The sequence below is a fragment of the Dasypus novemcinctus genome, chromosome 1 (assembly GCF_030445035.2).
Source record: "Dasypus novemcinctus isolate mDasNov1 chromosome 1, mDasNov1.1.hap2, whole genome shotgun sequence".
Taxonomy (NCBI): domain Eukaryota; kingdom Metazoa; phylum Chordata; class Mammalia; order Cingulata; family Dasypodidae; genus Dasypus; species Dasypus novemcinctus.
In genome coordinates, this window is record NC_080673.1 from 76130853 (window position 1) to 76151981 (window position 21129).

The 21129-nt window shown below is 38.7% G+C and overlaps 1 long non-coding RNA gene across 1 annotated transcript in view; it reads left to right on the forward strand.

Annotated features, from left to right (window-relative positions):
* LOC131277916 (uncharacterized) overlaps window positions 1-21129 on the forward strand; it is a 48530-nt gene that overhangs the window by 2941 nt on the left and 24460 nt on the right. Inside the window, exon 2 of the long non-coding RNA XR_009184959.1 lies at window positions 7977-8065. This is a non-coding gene — a long non-coding RNA (uncharacterized lncRNA). The remainder of the gene's footprint in view (window positions 1-7976; window positions 8066-21129) is intronic.

A 21129-nucleotide genomic window follows, 5' to 3' on the forward strand; every position in this document is an offset into this window, starting at 1 on the left:
ATCTTATTGAAGTTAAATACTACTATACTAGCACTGTAATTTACAGCTCTGCCAATAGAAAAATGCAAGGAACATGACCTCTAAACCTGCAAATGGAAAACTATTGACCAACTTTACTTTTACTTTAAAAAAAACAAAAATAAAACTAAACCTGAAAGTATGGTTTCTTTGAAGACATTGACAAAAAATCATTGAGTGGTGGATTTTTATCTCATCTGATAATGCTCACCTGTAAAAGCAGAATGCATGTTGGAATCTCAGTTGTGAGTACAAATCTATAGAAAAAAAATTGATAACTATTTATAAACAGGTACTGAAAGGGAAGATTGAAAATAATAGATTACATATTAAGTTTGTTATGTGTTTTTCTTCCATTTTTATTTGTGGTATCACTGATATAAGTTGAATTGTGCACAAGTTAAAAAAAATCTGTAAGAATTCAGTCGTTTATGTAAGCATTTTTTGTGAAACTATTATGTGCCAGGCTCTATTCAATGCACTGGGCTCAAGTAGTAGACAAAATACACAAAGTCTGGAGCTTTTTCTATGAGGTAACTTTTGGAGCTTACCTTATATGCAAACAGATGGAAAAGTCCTCCTATGAAACACACAGATCCTAGTGAGGGATTGATGAACATTCTAAGGAAAATTTGTGAAGATGGAGATGATAACATGAAATGAACCTGAACCATTAATAAAGCATGGATGGAATCAAGAGAAAGGCTAAAACAGACAGAATTTTGAGGTCCTTTTGGGAACTGCAATATGGAAATATTGATATTTTTAATAAGGGAACATTGGGGAGCTGCACATAAATAATTTGACTGCCAATTATTTACATGGCCTTCTTCCAAGTAAAGGCAATGAATTCTCCATTTCCTAGTGGAGGATGTATTTAAATAAAATGTACTTATTAAACACTTCATCCAAAGGTGGACAAAAATAAAATAAAGCTGGTCGTAGGTAATAGAGAGTGGCTGGTGGTTACTGTTCAGGTAGCATAACCAGGAAGAAGGCCTTTCTGGTGAGACATTTGAGTAAACCTGAAATTGTGTAAATGAATGATTATGCATTACTTTAGTTTTCAAAATGCTCAAGTGTGCTTTAAGGAAGGCTGCTAGTACAAATAGTCTAACAGTTTGGAAGAGGTCAATGATGTCTTTAAGGTTCTTGGGCAAGTACTTGGCACACCTAGATGTGGTTTCATGGGAAGGAGTTTAGTGGAAAAAGAGTCCAGGCTCAGGGCCAGACTGCCTGCTATAAATTCTACCTGGGCAACTGAGCTGTGTGGCCTCAGGTAAGTTGTAAACCTCTCTGGGAAAAATAAACAAAACAATGGGGCCTATAATATGGTACCTACCTCACAAAGTCGTCATGAGGGTTAAATAAGAGTTAATATGTGAAAAGAACTTTGAACAGTGCTGAGTCATATTTTGTAACAATAAATATTAGCTACTATTGTTAGGGCTCCTTGATGATGATATTTGTTTTCCATTAAATGGGATCAACATATTCTATTCTCTATGGGTACAGTGATATGCCTTTTTAAATGGTTGGGGTATAACCTTTGAATTTGCAAACACAATTTCCTAAGTGACTTTCATGGCCTCTAGGAAAGTTTCAGCAGAGAGGCTCAGAAATATATTCCCAGATACATTGAGGATGATGTAACATACATTGTTAAAACAAAGGTATAGAGAAGTAGGTATCAAAGATTCTCTGAAGTCACCCCAGAATGTCACACATTGAACTGGGTTATGTTGGGCATGTCATTTAACCATATAACAATGGAATTGTTATAACTGAAACTCAGCATTTATTACATGCCAGACACTTTCCTAAATTTTTTAATGCATTAATTTATGTATAATCACAATCTCTTTTCAAGATAGTTACTATTATTTTCATCCCTACTTTACAGATGAGCAATGTGAGATGGAGATTAAGTGACTTGCTCAGGGTCACGCAGCCGTTGTGTGGTAGAGTCATGAATTGAATGCAGGTGTTGCTGGAATCCAGGCTGCTTAACACACACACTCTACTGCCTCTTGATAAGAACAGTTTCTACCACATAGGGTGTTGCAAGGATTAAAGGAGGTGGTGGGTAAGCCTCCCACACAATGCAAGATGCAAAGTACTCAGTAAATGTTGGATGATTGTGTAAACACAGTAAATTATATCATTGTAAATAGAATATCTAGATATTCTCTTATGCTTGAATAGTTCAATTATTTTAATCTTTTTAGATTTCCTTGTTTGTATTACATTAGCTTTATAAAGCCATTAGACTAATAACTCTATTTTGATAGGTCATTAGATTATCTGACAGAATCTGTTTGTGCTGAACCCATGCTGCTCTTGATGGTTACCTCTTTATTTGATAAATGTTTACAGACCTTCTACTTTGGAACCTGTTTTTGAATTTGCCTACCATCAGTGTCAAAGCTGTCATTCTGTATAGTTTACGATATTTGCCTTTTTTGCTTCTTGGAATTTGAAGTACTTCTGGTTCTCTTCAGGATGAAAATTGGGCTTACAGTACTGGTATACTTTATTAGTGATAAAGACCACTGGAAATTTTCTACATAATTTCAATTATTGTTGAAAGTGATGGGATGACTACATTGTACTTGAAGAGCATTTGAATCATACAACTAGCAACTGATCCTATTTCAAACCATAACTCTCTATCAAATTGTGGGGCTGATCCAGCATAAAATAAGATTACCCATCTGTTAGAGGAAAAATTCCAAAAGGAAAATTTAGGTAGAATGTGAGTCAGATAATGTGACATTCTTCTGCCATGTAAATAAATCCTATTTATTTTAACAAAACCATATGTTTTGAGGGAGTAAAAAAAAAAAGAAAATGTAAAAATTTTATACACCTAACCCCTTGACCAATTAGATCTTTAATACATTTGAATTCCTCAGAGCTATAATTGGACTTTGGAAATAATTCAGTCATTTTCTTTGCAGCAAGCATTTCCAACTGCAGTTTTCCTTCTCAAATAATTTATGATCACTTAAACATAGCAAAGAAATTACTTATGCACATTCTTGTTTTATTTCTAGATGGAATTGTCTGGAGTGAAACATAATAGTGCAACTTCTGAAATATTAAAATACATAGTCCATGATCTCCTTTCTTAAATTATCCAAGGTCAACTGAGTTGTGGGGATGTGAGAATTAAACTTCCTAACTTGGGCTGGCCAAGTTAGCATTTCATCTCTATAATTTATCTTTAAAGTGGGAATAATTTGCTTCCATTTGGATGTTTCTGTACAACAGCTGGAGTCCAAATATTGCATAAATGGGTTTAGCCTTCATCAAAGAACTTCAAGTTGCACCCCAACCCTTGGTCCCTTTCCTCTTTTCCTTTTTTATTAAATATACTTTTTAATTTTTAAAAAGATGCTTAGATTATATAAATGTTACATAAAAAATATGGGGGATTCCCATTGCCATGCTTCCTACTCCTCACACATTTTCCCACATTAACAGCATCCTTCATTAGTGTGGTACCCTTGTTACAATTGATGAACACATTTTCAAGCATTACCATTAAGCGTGGATTGTAGTTTACACTCTCTCCCACACAATTTTATAAGTTATGACAAGATATATAATGGCTTGTATCTGTCATTGCAACATCACTCAGGGAAATCCAATGTCCAGAAAATGCTCCCATATTACACCTATTTTTTCCTCTCCCTCCCCTCAGAACCTCTGGTGGCCACTGCCTTCACATCAATGATGAAAAGTTCTTCCATTGCTAGAATAACAATAAGCCTATAGTGGAATAATAGTACGTCTACTCTAGTCCGTCATTCATTAAACAATCCCGAGGATTCTGGAATGGTGACACCCTCTCCACCTCTGAGAGGGGGCTTAGATCTCATGGGACAGATGGATGGGACCATCTTACTTGCAGTTGTAGACTCTCTCTGTTCCTTGGGATGGTCATTATCCATCATCATCTCCTTATTAGTTGTCCTAGGTAAGTCCAATGAACGGAAGAGCAGGTGTTGCAACTCTTTTGATATGCAGGACCCAACTGGCACATGGAAGGTCCAAAGATTTAAGTCTCTTGGACATAAACCTATTAGCTCTAGCACTAACTAGGGGTTCAAATAGAAGGGGCAGAAGAGCCATGTGTAGGGAAATCACAACCAAATCCAACTCTGTCACACTGGGGAGCATACATTCCAAAGTAGGGCCCATTGGCAGGATGCCAAACACCTGGACTGTCTGTCCTGCCTATAGTATCTTGATGTCTCCAGAGCCCTCAGGAGCCCTGCTATTTGAGGCAAATATTTACTTTGCCAATAAATGAGATCCTGCTGAGACATGCATAAGCATAACCTCTGAAGTGAACTCCCAACTCACTTTGAAGTCTCTTAGCCATATAAACTCATTTGTCTTTACCATTTCCCCCTTTTAGTCACAGTCTTTTTCCAGTTGCATTGCTAGTTGTGCTTGGTAGTAATCCCTCGGTGCCAGGGAGGCTCTTCTTTGGGAATCATGTCCCACGCCGGGGGAAAGGTAATGCATTTATATACTGACTTTGGTTTAAAGAGGCCACATTTGAGCCACAAGGAGGCTCTCAAGAAGTAAATTTTAGGCACCCTATAGTACTAGGCTAAGTTTCAATCTCAAAATTAAAGGTTCATAAGTATAGTCATCACTGTCAAGGCGCGTGAATGGTCCATCCTCCTTCACTAGTCCCTGCTATCCCATTAGAGAATGTGGCAGAGCTCCTTAGGATGGGAATTTGATGTTCTTTCAGTTATTGTGTGAACCTTCACCCACAATGACAATACCCTATGAACACTTGAACAAATTCCTCTTTTCCTTTTTGAGTGCTGGGGGCCACAGATGACTGCAGTGCAACTAAGAAGTTGCCTGTAGGGTTGGGGTGGAGGTGTGGTGAGAGAAGAAAAATAAGAAAGCAGATCAAAGTGTATTTTCAAGAAGCAATAAATTCTCAACAAGCATACAGGATTTAATGTATGTGTGTGTTTATGTATGTGTGTAAATGCCTCTATGTGTTTGTGGAATTTGAATTGACTTATACCCTCCTTGTTAAAACTAATGAAAATTGAGTGTCTTACTTGATTTTTCTCTAGAATTTGACACCATTAATCTTTCCATAATATTTTTTCCCCTTGACTCCAGTGGCTTTCTTGAAATACTTTTTTTCCTCTTGACTTTAGTGGCTTCTAACTCTCCTGGATTTCTTGCCTGTCTGGCTATCCCTGTTTGGGGATTCCTCTTCTTCAGTTTATCTCTTGTGAGTCAGTGTTTCCCAGGATTCTGTCAGAAAGTTTGTCCCGTTGTACAATCTCATTTGTTTCCCACTTCCGTGGTTTTATCAGCTATATACTGATTACTCTCAAATCTGTTGTACCAGCCTAGACCTCTCTTCTGGGCTATGGATATGTCTGGATATTCCATAGAATTTCAAATTCATTATGTTCACACTAACTCATTATCCTTTTTCCCAAACTTGTTCTTACTTGTGTTCCCTCTAGTGAGTTGTAACCTCTTGATTCCTGCCTCACCACCATCCTAACCTCTTCTCATAAATCACCAAGTCCAGTGAGGCTACCTACTAAACATTTAACCCATGTGTTTACTCCAGTCCTATCACCACTTACCATAATTTAGACGTGAACACTGTCATCTGTTGCCTAAATTATTGTATCACCTCCAACTTGGCATCCCCATCTCCAGTGTTGCCTTCTTCCAGTTCATTTTTCACATTATGTGTAAGCCCTTTAAAACACAAATCCCCGATTTACTCACAACCCTTCCATGACTCCCTGTTGCTTTTGAGATACATTGCAAATACTTCAGATTATAATTCCTTTTATAATCTCAATCTGTTCATTTCCCCAACTTCATCATAAACAATTCTCTACTTCATTTCTTTTTCTATCCTTTATCTGCTCTTCAGCAACACTGAATTATTTTCAGTTACCAAAAGGTACCAAGTTCTCTCTCACCCCTAGGTATTTGCATTGGGGTTCTCATTGTCTGAAATACTTTCCCCCACATTTTCTCCTTTGCCATCTCATATATATTCTTCAGGTTTCAGTTTAGAGTAAGCAAGAAGCTTTTTCTGAATGCACAGACTGGATTGAGTCCCTCTCCTCTCTACTCCAGAGTATTTGATGCTTCTTCCATCTTCATATTTATTGCATAGACTTAAAGTTGTCTGTTTGTGTCTTCCAGTAAGATCTATGAGAAAAATCTATTTTATTCACCATTCTATCCACAGCAACTAAGACTGGAATATAGCAGGCACTCAATAAATATTGAACAAATGAATGAATGAACAAATACATGAATAAGGAAAGGGCAGGAAGGAGGATGAAGATAGGTGTTTTACTTTGCTAAGTGCTGCTGGGAGCAAAGTACCAGAAATGTGTTGACTTTTATAATGGGAATTTTTATTGGGTTAAAAGCTTACAGCTCTGAGGCCATGAAAGCATCCAAATCAACACATCATCAGAAATATCAGAAATGCTGTCTCATCGAAGGTTGGCTGCTGGTAATCCAGACTCTTGCCACATGGCAAGGCACATGGAGGCATCTGTTTCTCTTCTGGGCCTCATTGTTTCTTCAACTTCTGGTTGCTCCATCTGTGGCTTCCTCTCTCCTGGGTTCCTCTCAGAGCCACAGGGTTCCTTCTCTCCGTCTCTGTGGCTTTTTCTCTGTGTGTCTCTGCTTTTAGTTCTCCATTTATAAAGAACTCCAACAAGAGGAACAAGACCCACCCTGGTCATGACTCACTGAAGTAATCCAATCAAAGTGTCGCACACCCACCAGAATGGATTAGCTTCAAGAACATGATCTTTTCTTCAAACTGTCCCAATAGGAATATAAACACCTTGAATTACAAGCCTAAATTTTATTATCTAGCAAAAAGCAATCTTCACCGTTACTTTTGCATTCCTACTACATTCGAGGCCCTCTCCCAAACATCTTCTATATATTTAATTCTCCCAACAACCCTTAGTAGATGAAGATTCTGAGGCTTAGATAAATAAGGTAAAGTCAAAGTTCAGACATGTATAACTTGACGTTTTCTCCTCTTTTGGGTGGGATGTGGCATTCTATGTCTAACAAGATAGATTACTAATCATTTTTACATGCTTATGATAGACTTCAGGTTTGAGACTTTGGGATCTCTGAAACAAACTAACAAATATATTAAATCTTTTTTTTAAAGATTTATTTTATTTATTTCTCTCCCCTTCCCCCATGTTGTCTGCTCTCTTTGTCCATTCACTGTGTGTTCTTCAGCATCTGCTTGTATTATCAGACGGCACCGGGAAACTGCATCTCTTTTTTGTTACATCATCTTGTTGTGTCAGCTCTCTGTGTGTGCTGTGCCACTCCTGGGTGGGCTGCACTTTTTTCACATGGGACGGCTCTTCTTACAGGGAACACCCCTTGCACCTGGGGGTCCCCTATGCAGGGGCATCCCTGTGTGGCATGGCACTCCTTGCACGCAACAGCACTGTTTGTGGGCCAGCTCACCACACGGGGCAGGAGGCCCTGGGTATAGAACCATGGACTCTCCATATGGTAGGTGGATGCTCTTATCAGTTGAGCCACGTCTGCTTCCCTATATTACATCTTTAAGTTAGAGAATGTTTTTTTATTTGAAATAGGAGGTGTATTAGTCAGCCAAAGGGGTCCTGGTGCAAAATACAAGAAATCTGTTGGCTTTTATAAAGGGTATTTATTTAGGGTCAAAGCTTACAGTCACCAGGCCATAAAGCATAAGTTACTTCCCTCACCAAGGTCTCTTGCCATGCGTTGGAGCAAGATGACTGCTGACATCTGCCACAAGTTCAGGCTCCCTGGGTTCCTCTCTTAGGGGTTGTTTGTCTCTGGGCTCAGGTGCCCTGCTCTCTCCACAAGGCCAGCTGTAGACTGGTGACTGTCTCTGTCTCTCTCCCCAGGGCTTGATTCTCTCCAGGCTCAGCTGCTCTGCTCATCTGTGTGCTTACTTCCCAGGATCCAGCTCAAAACTCCAACTCTCTTCTCTGTGGTAAGGTTTCTCAGTGAGTCCCTGCCCCCCAAGGAGGTGGGGATGCAATGTCCTACTGATGTAATCCAATCAAAGCCTTAATCGTTATTTAATGAAGTAAAAGTGAAACCTCTGAATCCAATGTAATCTAATATGCATGGAGGGACAGACCAGTTTACAAACATAATCCAATATCTATTTTTGGAATTCATAAACAATATCAAACTGCCACAGGAGGAAACCATATATCCTTGCTGTTTTAGCTTACTAGATTGCCAAAATGCAATATAACAGAAATGGGTTGGCTTTTACAAGGGTTTTATTTACTTGCAATAATGAGTTAGCTTTTACAAGGGATTTCTGAGGCCATGAAAAATGTCCAAATCAAGGCATCACCAGGCAATGTGTTCTCCCTGAAGACTGGCTACTGGTAATCTTGGACTCCTTTTTCATATGGCAAGGCTCATGGTGGCATTGGATGATTTCTCCCTTATCTTCCAGGTTTTGTTGCTTCAGTGTCTGGCTTCTTCTGGCTTTCTCTCTTACTTTCTGTATTCATCTCCTTTATAAATGACTCCAGTAAGAGGATTAAGACCTGCCCTGGGTCATGGCTACCAAAGTAACTTAATTGAAAGGACATTAACTAAAGTAATCTAATCAAAACATCCCACCTACACTAGGTTCACATGCACAGGAATGAACCATCTTCAAGGTCATGATTTTCTGGGGTACATACAGTCTCAGACTACCACACTTGTTATAAGAAAACTATTAAACAAGGTTACTTATTGTCCAGAACTTTAAGTTCAGTGAAATCATCTTTTAAAAGTTTCCTTGAGAAGTACAGATAGTGTTTTCATCATCTACAGTAACATGAAGGATACCAAAGTCAGTTGAGGTGACACAAAGCGCTGAGCACCATAGAGCCAGACAACTGATATACGATGTGTAAAGAAATTTGTTCAGAACTGGGAAATTTTACAGGTTCCCCTCCCTCACCTCCACCTAGAAAAAAAAATCTAGTGATCCAAAAATATATTTCACAGGCTGCTTTCATACATTCCATCTTTTTTTTTTTTTACAAGAGATTAGTCAATATTATGTTAATAAGGCTTTGGGAAGGCAGTTTGAAACTCTACTTTTCACAGAGGTGATCAGTGTTTATTTGTTATGGATTGATTTTAAATGGCAACACTTTTGAGGTTTATCCTTAAGATTACAAGCCAGTGGATTAATATTTTGTAGAATAAAATAAGCGTTCATAGCAAAAAAAAATCACAGAAAAGAACTACATAAAACTTGAACTTGTGAATTAGACCGGTGGTATCCTCCCACTCCATCCCCATCCCTTAATTTGTTGGAGATGTTGGATGCACAATAGATAAATATCAGGAAGAAATAAAAGGTCTGTCTAGCAAGCTGTGCTAGGGAAGGCCTCAAGAATTTGGTTCATATCTACCTGAACTCTTCTACCAAAGCAACACTGTGGCCTTACCCTGTGGCCAATCCCTTTAGGCTTTGGCATCACTTTTGGCCCAAGATTTGTTGTGGCACCAGTTAAGAAGACCTTATTCTGTCCCAAAGCACAAAGCAAACTGTGATCATTTAGTTAACCCAATCCCAGCACAGGTGCTGTGCTCAGTAGCTCATGGTCATGTGCATGTACTCGGTTGTGCATTCCAGTACTTAAGGGCGTCCAGAGAAGCCAAGGGGGAAGAAAAAGAAGTGCTGCCATGGGCTACGAGGTCCCCCTGATGCTTCTCTCTGGGCTTCACACCACTTGGGAAGAAAAAGTAGGTACAGCTGGAGCGAGGTAGGACCATTGACAGCCAAGCATGATGTTAGAACCCGATTTGGCCAAGCAGGAATAACTATCTGCAGTGCCAGAGATCTCCACACTGACAAGAGAGAATGACTGTAAGTGGGTGGGTCAAAGAAAAAGGCAAAAGGAATGAAGCAAGCCTGTTTCCAGTGAGGATTATTGTCTTAATTATCTAGAGCTGCCATAACAAACAAACTAGGTGGCCTAACACAACAATTTATTGTCTCAGTTCTGGAGACAATGTCTGAAATCAAGGTGTAGGCAGGGCCATGTTCCCTTTGAATTCTCTAGGGAAAAATTTGTTCTTTGCCCCTCTCCTGGATTTTGGCATTACCAGGAATCCTTGGTGTTCCTAGGCTTGTGGCAGCATTACTCCAACCTCTGCCTCATTCTTCACTTGGCTTTCTCTCTCTCTCTTTCTATGTCCAAATGTTTCCCTTTTTATAAGAATACTAGTCATATTGGATTAAGACCCACCCTAATCCAGTTTGGCCTCCTCTTTACTAATCACATCCTCAAAGACCCTATTTCCAAATAAGGTCACATTCACAGGACCAGGAGTTGGGACTTGAACCTATATTTAGAGGACATCATTTAACCCTTAATAGATGGGAAATAAGCAATGGAGAAAATCCCCTCAGAGAGGTGATATGTTAGTGGCTGTTCTGCATGGAGGGTCATCTTCTATATTAAGTAAACTACAGATAAGGTAAGGTCTGGGTGCTCAAGGAGCTATACACATGACACTCAGTGATAAACTTCCAAAGAAGCCAAGATGGATTTTACTCCTGGGTTTGCTCTGACTCCTCATAGAGATTCAGAAATGAAAACATAGCGATTCAGAGATGAAAACAGGGCTCCTTGCATCTCTGTGACAGGACAGACTTGATGTAAGGAGGAACTCACTAGAACTGCAAGGCTCTGATGTGACTTTTTTTTTTTAAGATGATTTATTTATTTATTTATTTCTGTCCCCTTCCCACCCTCTCCCCGCAGTTGTCTGTTCTTTGTGTCTATTTGCTGCATGTTCTTTTGTCTGCTTCTGTTGTTGTCAGTGGCACGGGAATCTGTGTTTCTTTTTGTTGCGTCATCTTGTGTGTCACCTCTCCATGTGTGCTGTGACATTCCTGGGCAGGCTGCACTTTCTTTCGTGCTGGGCGGCTCTCCTTATGGGGCACACTCCTTGCACATGGGGCTCCCCTACATGGGAACACCCCTGTGTGGCATCACACTCCTTGCACACATCAGCACTGTGCATGGGCTGGCTCCACACGGGTCAAGGAGGCCCAGGGTTTGAACAGCGGACCTCCGACGTGGTAGACAGATGCCCTATCCACTGGGCCAAGTCCGCTTCCCTGATGTGACTTTTGATCGAGGAAAGCATGCTTGTGGAACCCCAGGTATCCAGGTATCCATCAGACTTTCTGAAGCAGATTTAGGAGTCCAGTTATGATCCCTTTAAAATATCATATCCAAATGTAAATGAGTGACCTTCTCAAAGGAGAAATGAAATAATAATATTTAGTATATTGACTTCCAAGAATCTAGGGAAAACAAGCAGTGGGCCTAAAAGAAATCAACTAAAAAATCTTTATACAAGTGTTTATCTCAGTTTTTCCTTACCAATCTACTTCATTTAGTTATTTACTCATCACTTTGACACATACAATATCAAGTAATATAGCTCTTTATAATGCCTGCTATGTGATTATTATCTATTTGTTTAATCTCTGAGTTTAATTTCTTACTAATCAGAGATAAGAATTCCTTAAAGATGATTATGCATCTTTTATATTAATGGCTATTTTGTCTAATGCATAAAAGATGTTCTTTGGGCAAGATAAACTGTTAATGCTGAGAGTTTTTTTTTTCCAAATACCTAATATAGCAAATGTACAATCAGACATTTTAAAATATTGGTTTTTTAAAAAGATTTATTTATTTATTTATTTCTCTCCCCTCCTTAACCCTCCCCCCACTGCCCTGGTTGTCTGTTCTCTGTGTCTATTTGCTGCATTGTCTTATTTGTCCGCTTCTGTTGTTGTCAGCAGCCTGGGAATCTGTGTTTCTTTTTGTTGCATCATCTTATTGTGTCAGCTCTCCGTGTGGGCGGTGCCATTCTTAGGCAGGCTGCACTTTCTTTCGTGCTGGGCGGCTCTCCTTATGGGGCGCACTCCTCGCGCATGGGGCTCCCCTACGTGAGGGACACCCCTGTGTGGCAGGGCACTCCTTGTGTGCATCAGCACTGTGCATGGGCCAGCTGCACACTGGTCAAGGAGGCCCAGGGTTTAAACCGTGGACCTCCCATGTGGTAGACAGATGCCCTAACCACTGGGCAAAGTCTGCTTCCCTGAAATATTGTTGATTTATTAGATACTCTGTATGTGCATTAAACTTTATGTTTTTGAATCTGAATCTATTAGCAAAATGAGGTAGAGTTCCACAAATATTTGGTGAATCTGATTAAGAGGATCAATTCACCACTTCCCATCTACTAGGATGATTATAATTTTAAAAGGCAGACTATAACAAGTATTAGTGAGGATATGGAGAAATTGAAACCCTCATACATTGCTGTTGGGAATGTAAAGTGTCACAACCACTTTGGAAAATCATCTGGCCATTCTTCAAAATGTTAAACACAGAATTACCATATGACCCAGAAATTTCACTCCTAGGTATCTATCCAAGAGAAATGAAAACACAGTTCTACACAAAAATGTGTACCCAGATGTTCATAGTATTATTCATATGAGCCAAACATTGGGAACAGCCTAAAGGTCTAGCAACTGTAGAATGGAAAAATGCCCCCTCTTAGATTCTAGAAAAATGTGTATATTTATACAATGGAAAGCTATTTAACAATTAAAGGGAAGCACTGACAATCCACAATGTGCATCAACCTTGAAAACTTTATGCTGAGTGAAAGAAGCAGTATATTGTTGATCTTATTTATGAACTGTGCAGAAAAGGCAAATCTATAGAGACAGAAATTATATTGTTGGTGGCCTAGGGCTGAGGCCTGGGGGTGAGGAGAGAGGGGAGAAAGAAGTGATCGCTAGTGGATACAAAGTTTCTTTTTGGGATGATTATAGTGTTCTGAAATTCAATATATAATCTATTATTAAATCTGTAAATATACTAAAAGCCATTGAATTGTACACTTTAAGCAGGCACATTTTATAGTATGCAAGTTATATGTCAACAAAGCTGTTAAAAAAGAGAGTCAATCCATGTTCCAAGCTATAAGACAAGCTTAATCTTAAATGATCATTTTTCTGGGTCATATATTTCCATGTCTAGTCTCACCTTTCAATTTTAGACCCCTATTGTAGATTTGCCTTAACTGTATTAGTGCTTTTAGTTACTTAATTGAACATCTTAAAGCACTAGCTATATGTAACACTTCACAGAGAGGATTTCATTCATTAATTTGTTCATCCATATTTTCATTCTATAAACAAATATTTACGGAGTGTTTTCTATGTGCCCAACATTGGAATATGGTGCTGTTCATGGCAGCCCTCATGAAATTACCAGTGTAGTAGGGAAGACATGTGATGGGTGTTATGACAAAGGGAAATTGACTACACATGCCTCTTCTGTCCCTTTTATTGAAACTGGTTGGCACTGGGTTTGTTGTATGCCCAGGAAACTTGAAACTCTGGGCTGTCCATGTGCCAGCTGGACCCTGAGCCTCAGTGGTGTTGCAGCACCTAATCTCCAGTTTGTTGGACTTACCCAGGTCAGCTGACAGGGAGGTGAGGATGGACAACCACCACACCAAGGAACTGAGAGAAATCTACAGCTGTGGACATGAGAGTCCCATCCACCAGCTGTATGGGATCAAAGGCCCCTCTCAATTGAGAGATGGAGTGGCATTGCCATCCCAGGGTCCTCAGGATGGAGGAATAAAATATGGATTAGAGTGGAATTACTGGTATTCCACTATAGAATTATTGTGACTCTAGCAATGGAAGAAATTATATCATTGATATGGAGGCAGTAGCCACGGGAGTTGCTGAGGGTAGGGAGAGGGCAAAGGAGGTGTGATATGGGGGCATTGTCAGGACTTGCAGTTGTCCTGAATGATATTGCAGGGACAGACGCAGGACATTATATATCCTGCCATAACCCACTGAATGGACTGGGAGAGAATGTAAACTACAATGTAAACTATAATCCATGCTATGTAGCAGTGCTCCAAAATGTAGTCACCAATTGCAGTGGATGTACCACACTATTGAAAGAAGTTATTGATGTGGAGAAAGTGGGGAGTGCGGGGAGTGGGGCATATGAGAACCTCCTATATTTTTTAATGTAACATTTTGTGTAATCTATGTGTCTTTTAAAAATAAATAAAAAATATATTTAAAAAAATAAATGACAATAAAAAGGGAGAGAGTTCAAAGGAATGTGTATCAAAGGGGACTAACATTGCCTGGGGACCAGAGAAGACTCAGCTATGAAAGTATCATTTTAGCAGACACACTAATGGCAAGAGGCGATTTTTTTTTAAAGTCTCCTGTATATCTTTCTGCACATCAAAATGTAAAATTGTTACTTTTATTTTTTAGTGCCAAGCAGTTTGAATAAAGATCACCTTAACCCTCACTCATTCGAAATCTTACTTCTATCATGCATCCATTTTTCAATCCTTAACTCCCAACCCTGCGTTTCTCCTGAAGGGAGCTGTCCATTGGTGTGAGGGAGAACATTTCACATAAAATTGGCTAACAGAAGGAGCTGAATAATGAAGAGCTTGTTTTTCACATCTTAACATAATGTCCACCTGCCAAAAGGGCCATGACAAAATGTCATATACTCCTCTGATTCATTTAAAAGTCTCTCTGATCAGAAATGATAGGTTGGCATGTAATTATTGATGAGACTAAGACCTGGTGATTTTATGCTGGTCACAGTTGCAGACACCTTCTGATCATAGTGTTGGTATTGTATTTTTCAGTAAGAGTCTCCTGGGTTTGGGGGGGATATGATTAATATTGAAATAATTTAATAAAGAAATGTTACCTTCTTTTTGAACAAAGAATCAGAGTTCTAGTTTGTAGTTTGTGTTCTGCCATGGACAAGTTCCAGGATCTCCACACCACATCGTTTTATTAACATGGTTTCTAGATCTAAAATATCAACTCTTCTGTCCTAAAACAAACAAACAAACAAACAAACAAACAAACAGAATCATGGCTTTTTTCTTCTTCTAAAACCTCCTTGAGCATAACAATAAAACTGAACACAAAAAACTACTGACATGATTCAATTTGAAAATAATTTTGGACCTCGAGTATACGCATCTTTGAAAAACAATTCAGGAAGCTCTGCCAGCATCTCCTCATGTTGCTGGAATTGAATTTGTGCACTTTGTAGAAGCACTCTATTCTAAATTGAAGATTATGGTTGGGATCAAATGAGATAATGTACATGAAAGTGCCTTGTTAATTGTTATACAAATACATGTTGTTATTATCCTTAATAATAATGGCAGTCATGGGGCAGTAAAGAGTGCATTTAGGAAGTGAAGAACGGGAACCTCCCATGGTGTGGCTGTCACCCATGAGATAACAAGACAGCCAGGTGCTGTGTATCTGAGGTTCTCAAACTTTAATGTGAGTGGGAATTGCCTGGAGATATTGTTAAAATGATGCTTTTGATTCAAAAGCCTGGGGGTCATAACCGAGTTTCTTCATTTCTAACAAGCTCTCAGCTGGTGCCAACACTGCTGATGCACACAACACATTTTGAGTACAAGGTTCTAAGTCTTCCTACAAGTTGCTGATTGGGAAAAAAAAAAAATGAACAGGATAGGGCCAAGAACTATGGTCCTTGGTCTACTACTACAGACCACTAGCCATTTTTTTCTTATTCACTGTAAACTTATGAAAGGAGAAAGAAAGAGACACATGTCTTACCTTATTTTCTATTTTGCTCTTATGGCAAATTTTAAACATTTAATTTTTCAATTCAATTCAATTTACAGAGCAACTATTATAATAGTTGGGCTCATATTATACAACTTTTGTACTTTGTATCCGTAAACACACACACACAGAAGGTGCTGAGTAATTCCAGTTGAGTGTGAGGATGGGGAGGAGGTGTTAGAAATGTAAGAAAAGAAGCAGTTCTAAGATTAGTGGTTTTTAGAAAAAAATTTTAAATGACAACCCTCCTAAAATCTTTGTGGAAAACTATTTACCCTCTCAAACATTTTAAAATTGACATCCAAATTCCTTCAGCATAAATATAAATATTTGCAAAGTATATTGGTTATGGGGTATTACAAATGTTTTAACATAAAGCCACTTATCACACTGCAATGGGAATATAAATAATACAGTGATTTTAAATCCATAATCATCTATTTAAAACATTAATGAACAAGCTTTACTCTGTCAGTGAGAAATTTCACATTGTTCCTTTTCCTCCTTTGACTTCTATGTCTATTCCATTCCCTTTAGATTTTTATCCTAATATAGTACTCTTATTGGTAATCTTATCATACTTCTTCACAACACATCAAATACACACACACATATACCTAAGCGTAAAATAATTTATGTGATTAGTTGGCCCCAAACATCCTGAATAATATGCAATGGAAGCATACAGTAAGGCTTATTGTGAAATCTTTTATCTAAGAGACAGCAGCAGAGTACACCAGATTTCTCAAGCTCTCATCTCAGACAGGGGTATTTTTTGGCAGGGCACAGAACCCCACTTATGTATCCCTTTTTTTTGTAGCCCTTTTTATAAGAGCATTGAGAGGGGGCAGGGAGCACTTGGTTGGATATGAAACCTAGAAGTAGAATGGTTTTCTCAGAAGAAGAAAGTGTTTGTAGCTCAGTGAAGGGAATATTCATGTCAAGGCTGATAGCAGCTAGTAGCCTCATAGCCATCTTTTTGAAGTGGCTCATTGCTAGGCTGCCTAATGGGATAAGGAGCAAGCCATGAAGTCATTCAGCAGACAAAGAGTTTGTTTCTCATCACTTAAAAAGTAAAATTTACTGAGATGGATGCTTAGGATGTATTACGGTGCCTAAATTGTTGAATTGTTTCTTGATTTGGCAATGTGTAAAAGTAAGACTAGGATGGGTACAGAATATGTATTTCTTGTTAAAGTGGGAGAAAATTTGGGAAAAGGAGGCATGAAAAGAGGTCTCTGATAACAGATATCTTCTCAGAGAAATGATTTAAGGAAAGTGTATGTTAAAGTTGAGGATCTGGACATAACTGTAAAACAAACTGTTTATGTGCCCTTTAAAAAGACTTCATATACCCTTAGGTGTATCTGTACCCTAATTTGAAGACTACTGGTCTAAAACTAATAGGAGAGTGAATTGACAAGGAAAATTCAGTAGGAAAGATGGGTAATTAACAAAGAAAATGGTTTTGAGAAGATGGGGTACTCATATGGAAAAAAAATAAAGTGGTATTTACCTTATACTATATCAAAAATTAGATTCTGGATGCATCAAAAATCTAAAAATAAAACATGAAACCGTCCTTGTGTAGCAGGGATATAAGTGATTTCTTTCTTATAATCTCAAAGGAGAGGACTTTTTAAATATAGCTCAGAACTCAGAAAAATAGAAAATATCTTCATTTTAAAAACTGTCAAAAGCAAATTCAAAAGATAACTGATAGATATTAACTACTGATGTCACAGACAAAGCACAACTCTTTATTAGATATATACCTCTGAAAATTAATAAGAAAAATCAATGATCCAATAGAAAAATGGACAAAGCATATGAAGGGAGAGTTTATAGAAAATGAATTATAAATAGATCTTGGACATATGAAAAGATACTTCTCACTCACTGATGATACTGTTTTCACCTATAATATTGAAACATACCAAAAATTTACTAGCATACTTTGTCCAGGACTGTGTAGAGAACAATTTTTAATGAGCCTACCCTTGATCCAGCAATTTCTCCGTTATGAATTTTTTCCACAGATATGCTTGCATATGTGTGAAATTACATATGTACAAGATCTTTAATTTTAGCAATATTCTAGAATAAAGGAATGGTTAAATAAATTACAATATGTGGTAGTTATTAAGCTATTTTCTTTCAGCTCCAAATTCACTTTGTGATTCTGGGACTGCGACTCCGCAAACCTCTTTTCTTCTTTGTCAGTGGTTCCCTGCCACACTCTGACAATAGGGGACACTAGAGGGAAGTTACAAGGAAGGAGGAGGAATTAGAGACATGCACCTTCCAGTCTTCTTTCGTTCCTTTCAGCATTACCCAAGCAACTATTCTTCACTCTGGCAGCAGCAACTGGTTCCAGTAGCAGTACTTGGTTCCAGTTTGCAGTTGTTTTCTACACTCTCAGAACCAGCCACAGAGATTCCAACACGGGCTGACTGAACTCTCTCCTCAGAGGGTAAGGCCCAGCTCTGAGAACCCTCTCATGCTTGTCAGAGCACTGCTAGACCGGCAGCTACTTCTCCTAGGAGGTCTGAATCCTCCATGTCTCTAAATTCTAATCTCCTCAACTTATTCTTTCTGTTATCCTAGCCCTAGGGGTTGTAGCTGCTTCCTATGGTGACTATCTCTGTGCTATATGAGTGCTTCCTTTTGGAAATTTTAGTTCTCCAATTCTAGTAAACAGTTCTTTATCTTCAGTCTTCTTTACTAAATTAATTGGTGAAGTTTCTGTTTTTCTGACTGGAACCTAAATGGTAGACAATATTACAATGGAAAACTAGACAGACATTTAAAAAGTGAGATAATTTCTATTAAAAAAGAACGATCTCTCTGTATAGTTAAGTTAAAAAAAAGCAAGGGAAGAATAATGGATACAGCATGTGATCATTTGTATGAAATGGAAAATCACAGATACACAGGCGTAGATCACACACACACAAAATGGTGGCTTTGTAATGTGTCAACTTGACTAGGCTGAACTCCAAAGTGGGGCCCACTGGCAACGCACCAAACTCGGGAGCTATGTGCCATGACTATAGGAATTGGGTGTCTCCAGAGCCCTCAGGGGCCCACTATTTGTGGTAGCATCTACTTTGGCAGTCTATGAGATCCTGCTTAGATGTGCATAAGCGTAACCTCTGGGATGGTCTCCTGACTCACTTAGAAGTCCCTTAGTCGTAAGAACTCATTTGTCTTTACCTTTTCCCCCTTTTACTCAAGGTCTTTTTTCCATTTGCATTGCTAGTTGGTGCTTGGTAGTAATCCCTTGGTTCCAGGAATGTTCATCCCTGGGAGTCATGTCCCACACTGGGGGGAAGGTAATGCATTTATATGCTGAGTTTGGCTTAGAGAGAGGCCACATTTGAGCAATAGGGAGGTTCTCAGAAGTAGCTCTTAGGCACCCTACAGCACCAGGCTAAGTTGCAATTTCAAGAGCAAAGGCTCATAAGCATAGTCATCAGTATCAAGGGCCCATCAATGGACCATCCTTCTTCACTAGTCATTGTCCCTGCAATTGGAGGATTGTTGCTATTCCATTAGAGAATGTGGTAGAGCTCCCCAGGATGGGAATTCAATATTCTTTGAATTATGTGTGAATCTCCACCCACTGTGACAATGCCCCATGAATATTTGGACAATTTATATACCTTATATGTATGCCCAGGTGAACTTTCTCCCATGTATCCCCCATCACTGACACCCCACACCAGTGATCCTCCCTGCAACAGTTAGAACCCTTCTGTGATCCAAAACGTCTTAAAAAATGAAGCCAAGAATATCCCCAAATACTATAAAAAGGAAAATGAAATAATAATGATAGGTTTAAACAAATAAAATATATAGTAATTTAGAAAGACTAAAATAAAATTTTTAAATTGAGACATTAAAAACAATGAAAATATAAAAAATATATCTTGACTTCTGAAATTTCATCACTGTAATATCTGTTGTCCTGTATGTACAGTGACACTTTCTTCCATTTCTTCCCCATTTCTTACTTTTTTCATTTTGTCTTCAAAGAAGTTTTAGGTCACAGTAAAGTCACATACAAAATATAGGGGACTCCCTTATACCCAACATCCTCCCCCTTTTGCCCCTTCCTGTATCAATAACCTTTTTAAAGTGGATGGTACATTTGTTACAACTGATGTACAAATATCAAAACATAGATACCAACCATGGTCAATGGTTTACATTATGGTCTATACTCTAGACCATACACTTTTATAAATTTTTCATGAAATTCAACATGGCCTGTATCCATCATTGCATGATCATGAAGAACATTTGCATTGCTCCCTAAATATCCTCTTTTCCAACTACTCTATTTCACCTACCCACTCCCCCTTGTGTCCCACAGCGACCACCAAGCTTGAAGGATAAGATTCATAGTTAGTTGCAACAACACTGAGGGCTTGACACACTGATCAGTCCTCCCCTATTAGGAACCACCCATGCTCTCAAGAGATACCCCGACCTCTGTTTGAGAACATTTTCCAGGATGGCAGTCCAACTCCTTCCTACTCATTTTGTGAGTCTCCACCCACTGACACAACACATTATGACAAAATTATCACTCGCACATTCACTAAAAGACTTCTCCAGGTGTGCCATGTCCTGAATGCCAGCCCCATGCAAAACCCTAAACCAGTAACCCTTCCTTGTCATATTGCCAAAAGAGCTTTCCCAACATTGTACTTTCAACCACATACTCACAAATCCCCAATGTTCACATATTCCCTCCCCCAACCCTCTCCTCATTTCCATGGACTGTCCAACCCACTCTTTCCACCTAATTGTCCTGTCAAACTTGCACCGCCCAACCCAACAGTATCACTACACCTCGTCATATCCTTTCAGTGCACAATTATTCACTTCTACTTTATCATAGATTTCACCTGTATGGGAATTGGCTCACAACCTTCTTCTCCCTTTCTATTTCCTGGAAACCTGTCTTCCAGACTCTAGCTCTCTGAGTCTGCTTGATTTGCTTAATTCATATCAGGGAGGTCATGTAATATTTGTCCTTCAATGCCTGGGTTATCTCACTTAACATAAGGGCCTCAAGATTCATCGATGTCATCCTGCGTGTTAGTACTGTATTCCTTCTTACAGCTGAGTAATATTCCATTGTATATATATGCCTAATTTTGTTTATCCATTTTTCTGTTGATGGGCATTTGGGTTGATTCCAACTTTTGGCAATAGTGAAAAATGTTGCAATGAACATTTGTGTGCATATATCAGTTCATGTCTTTGCTTTCAATTCTTCTGGGTATATACCCAGCAATGGAATTGCTGGATCATAT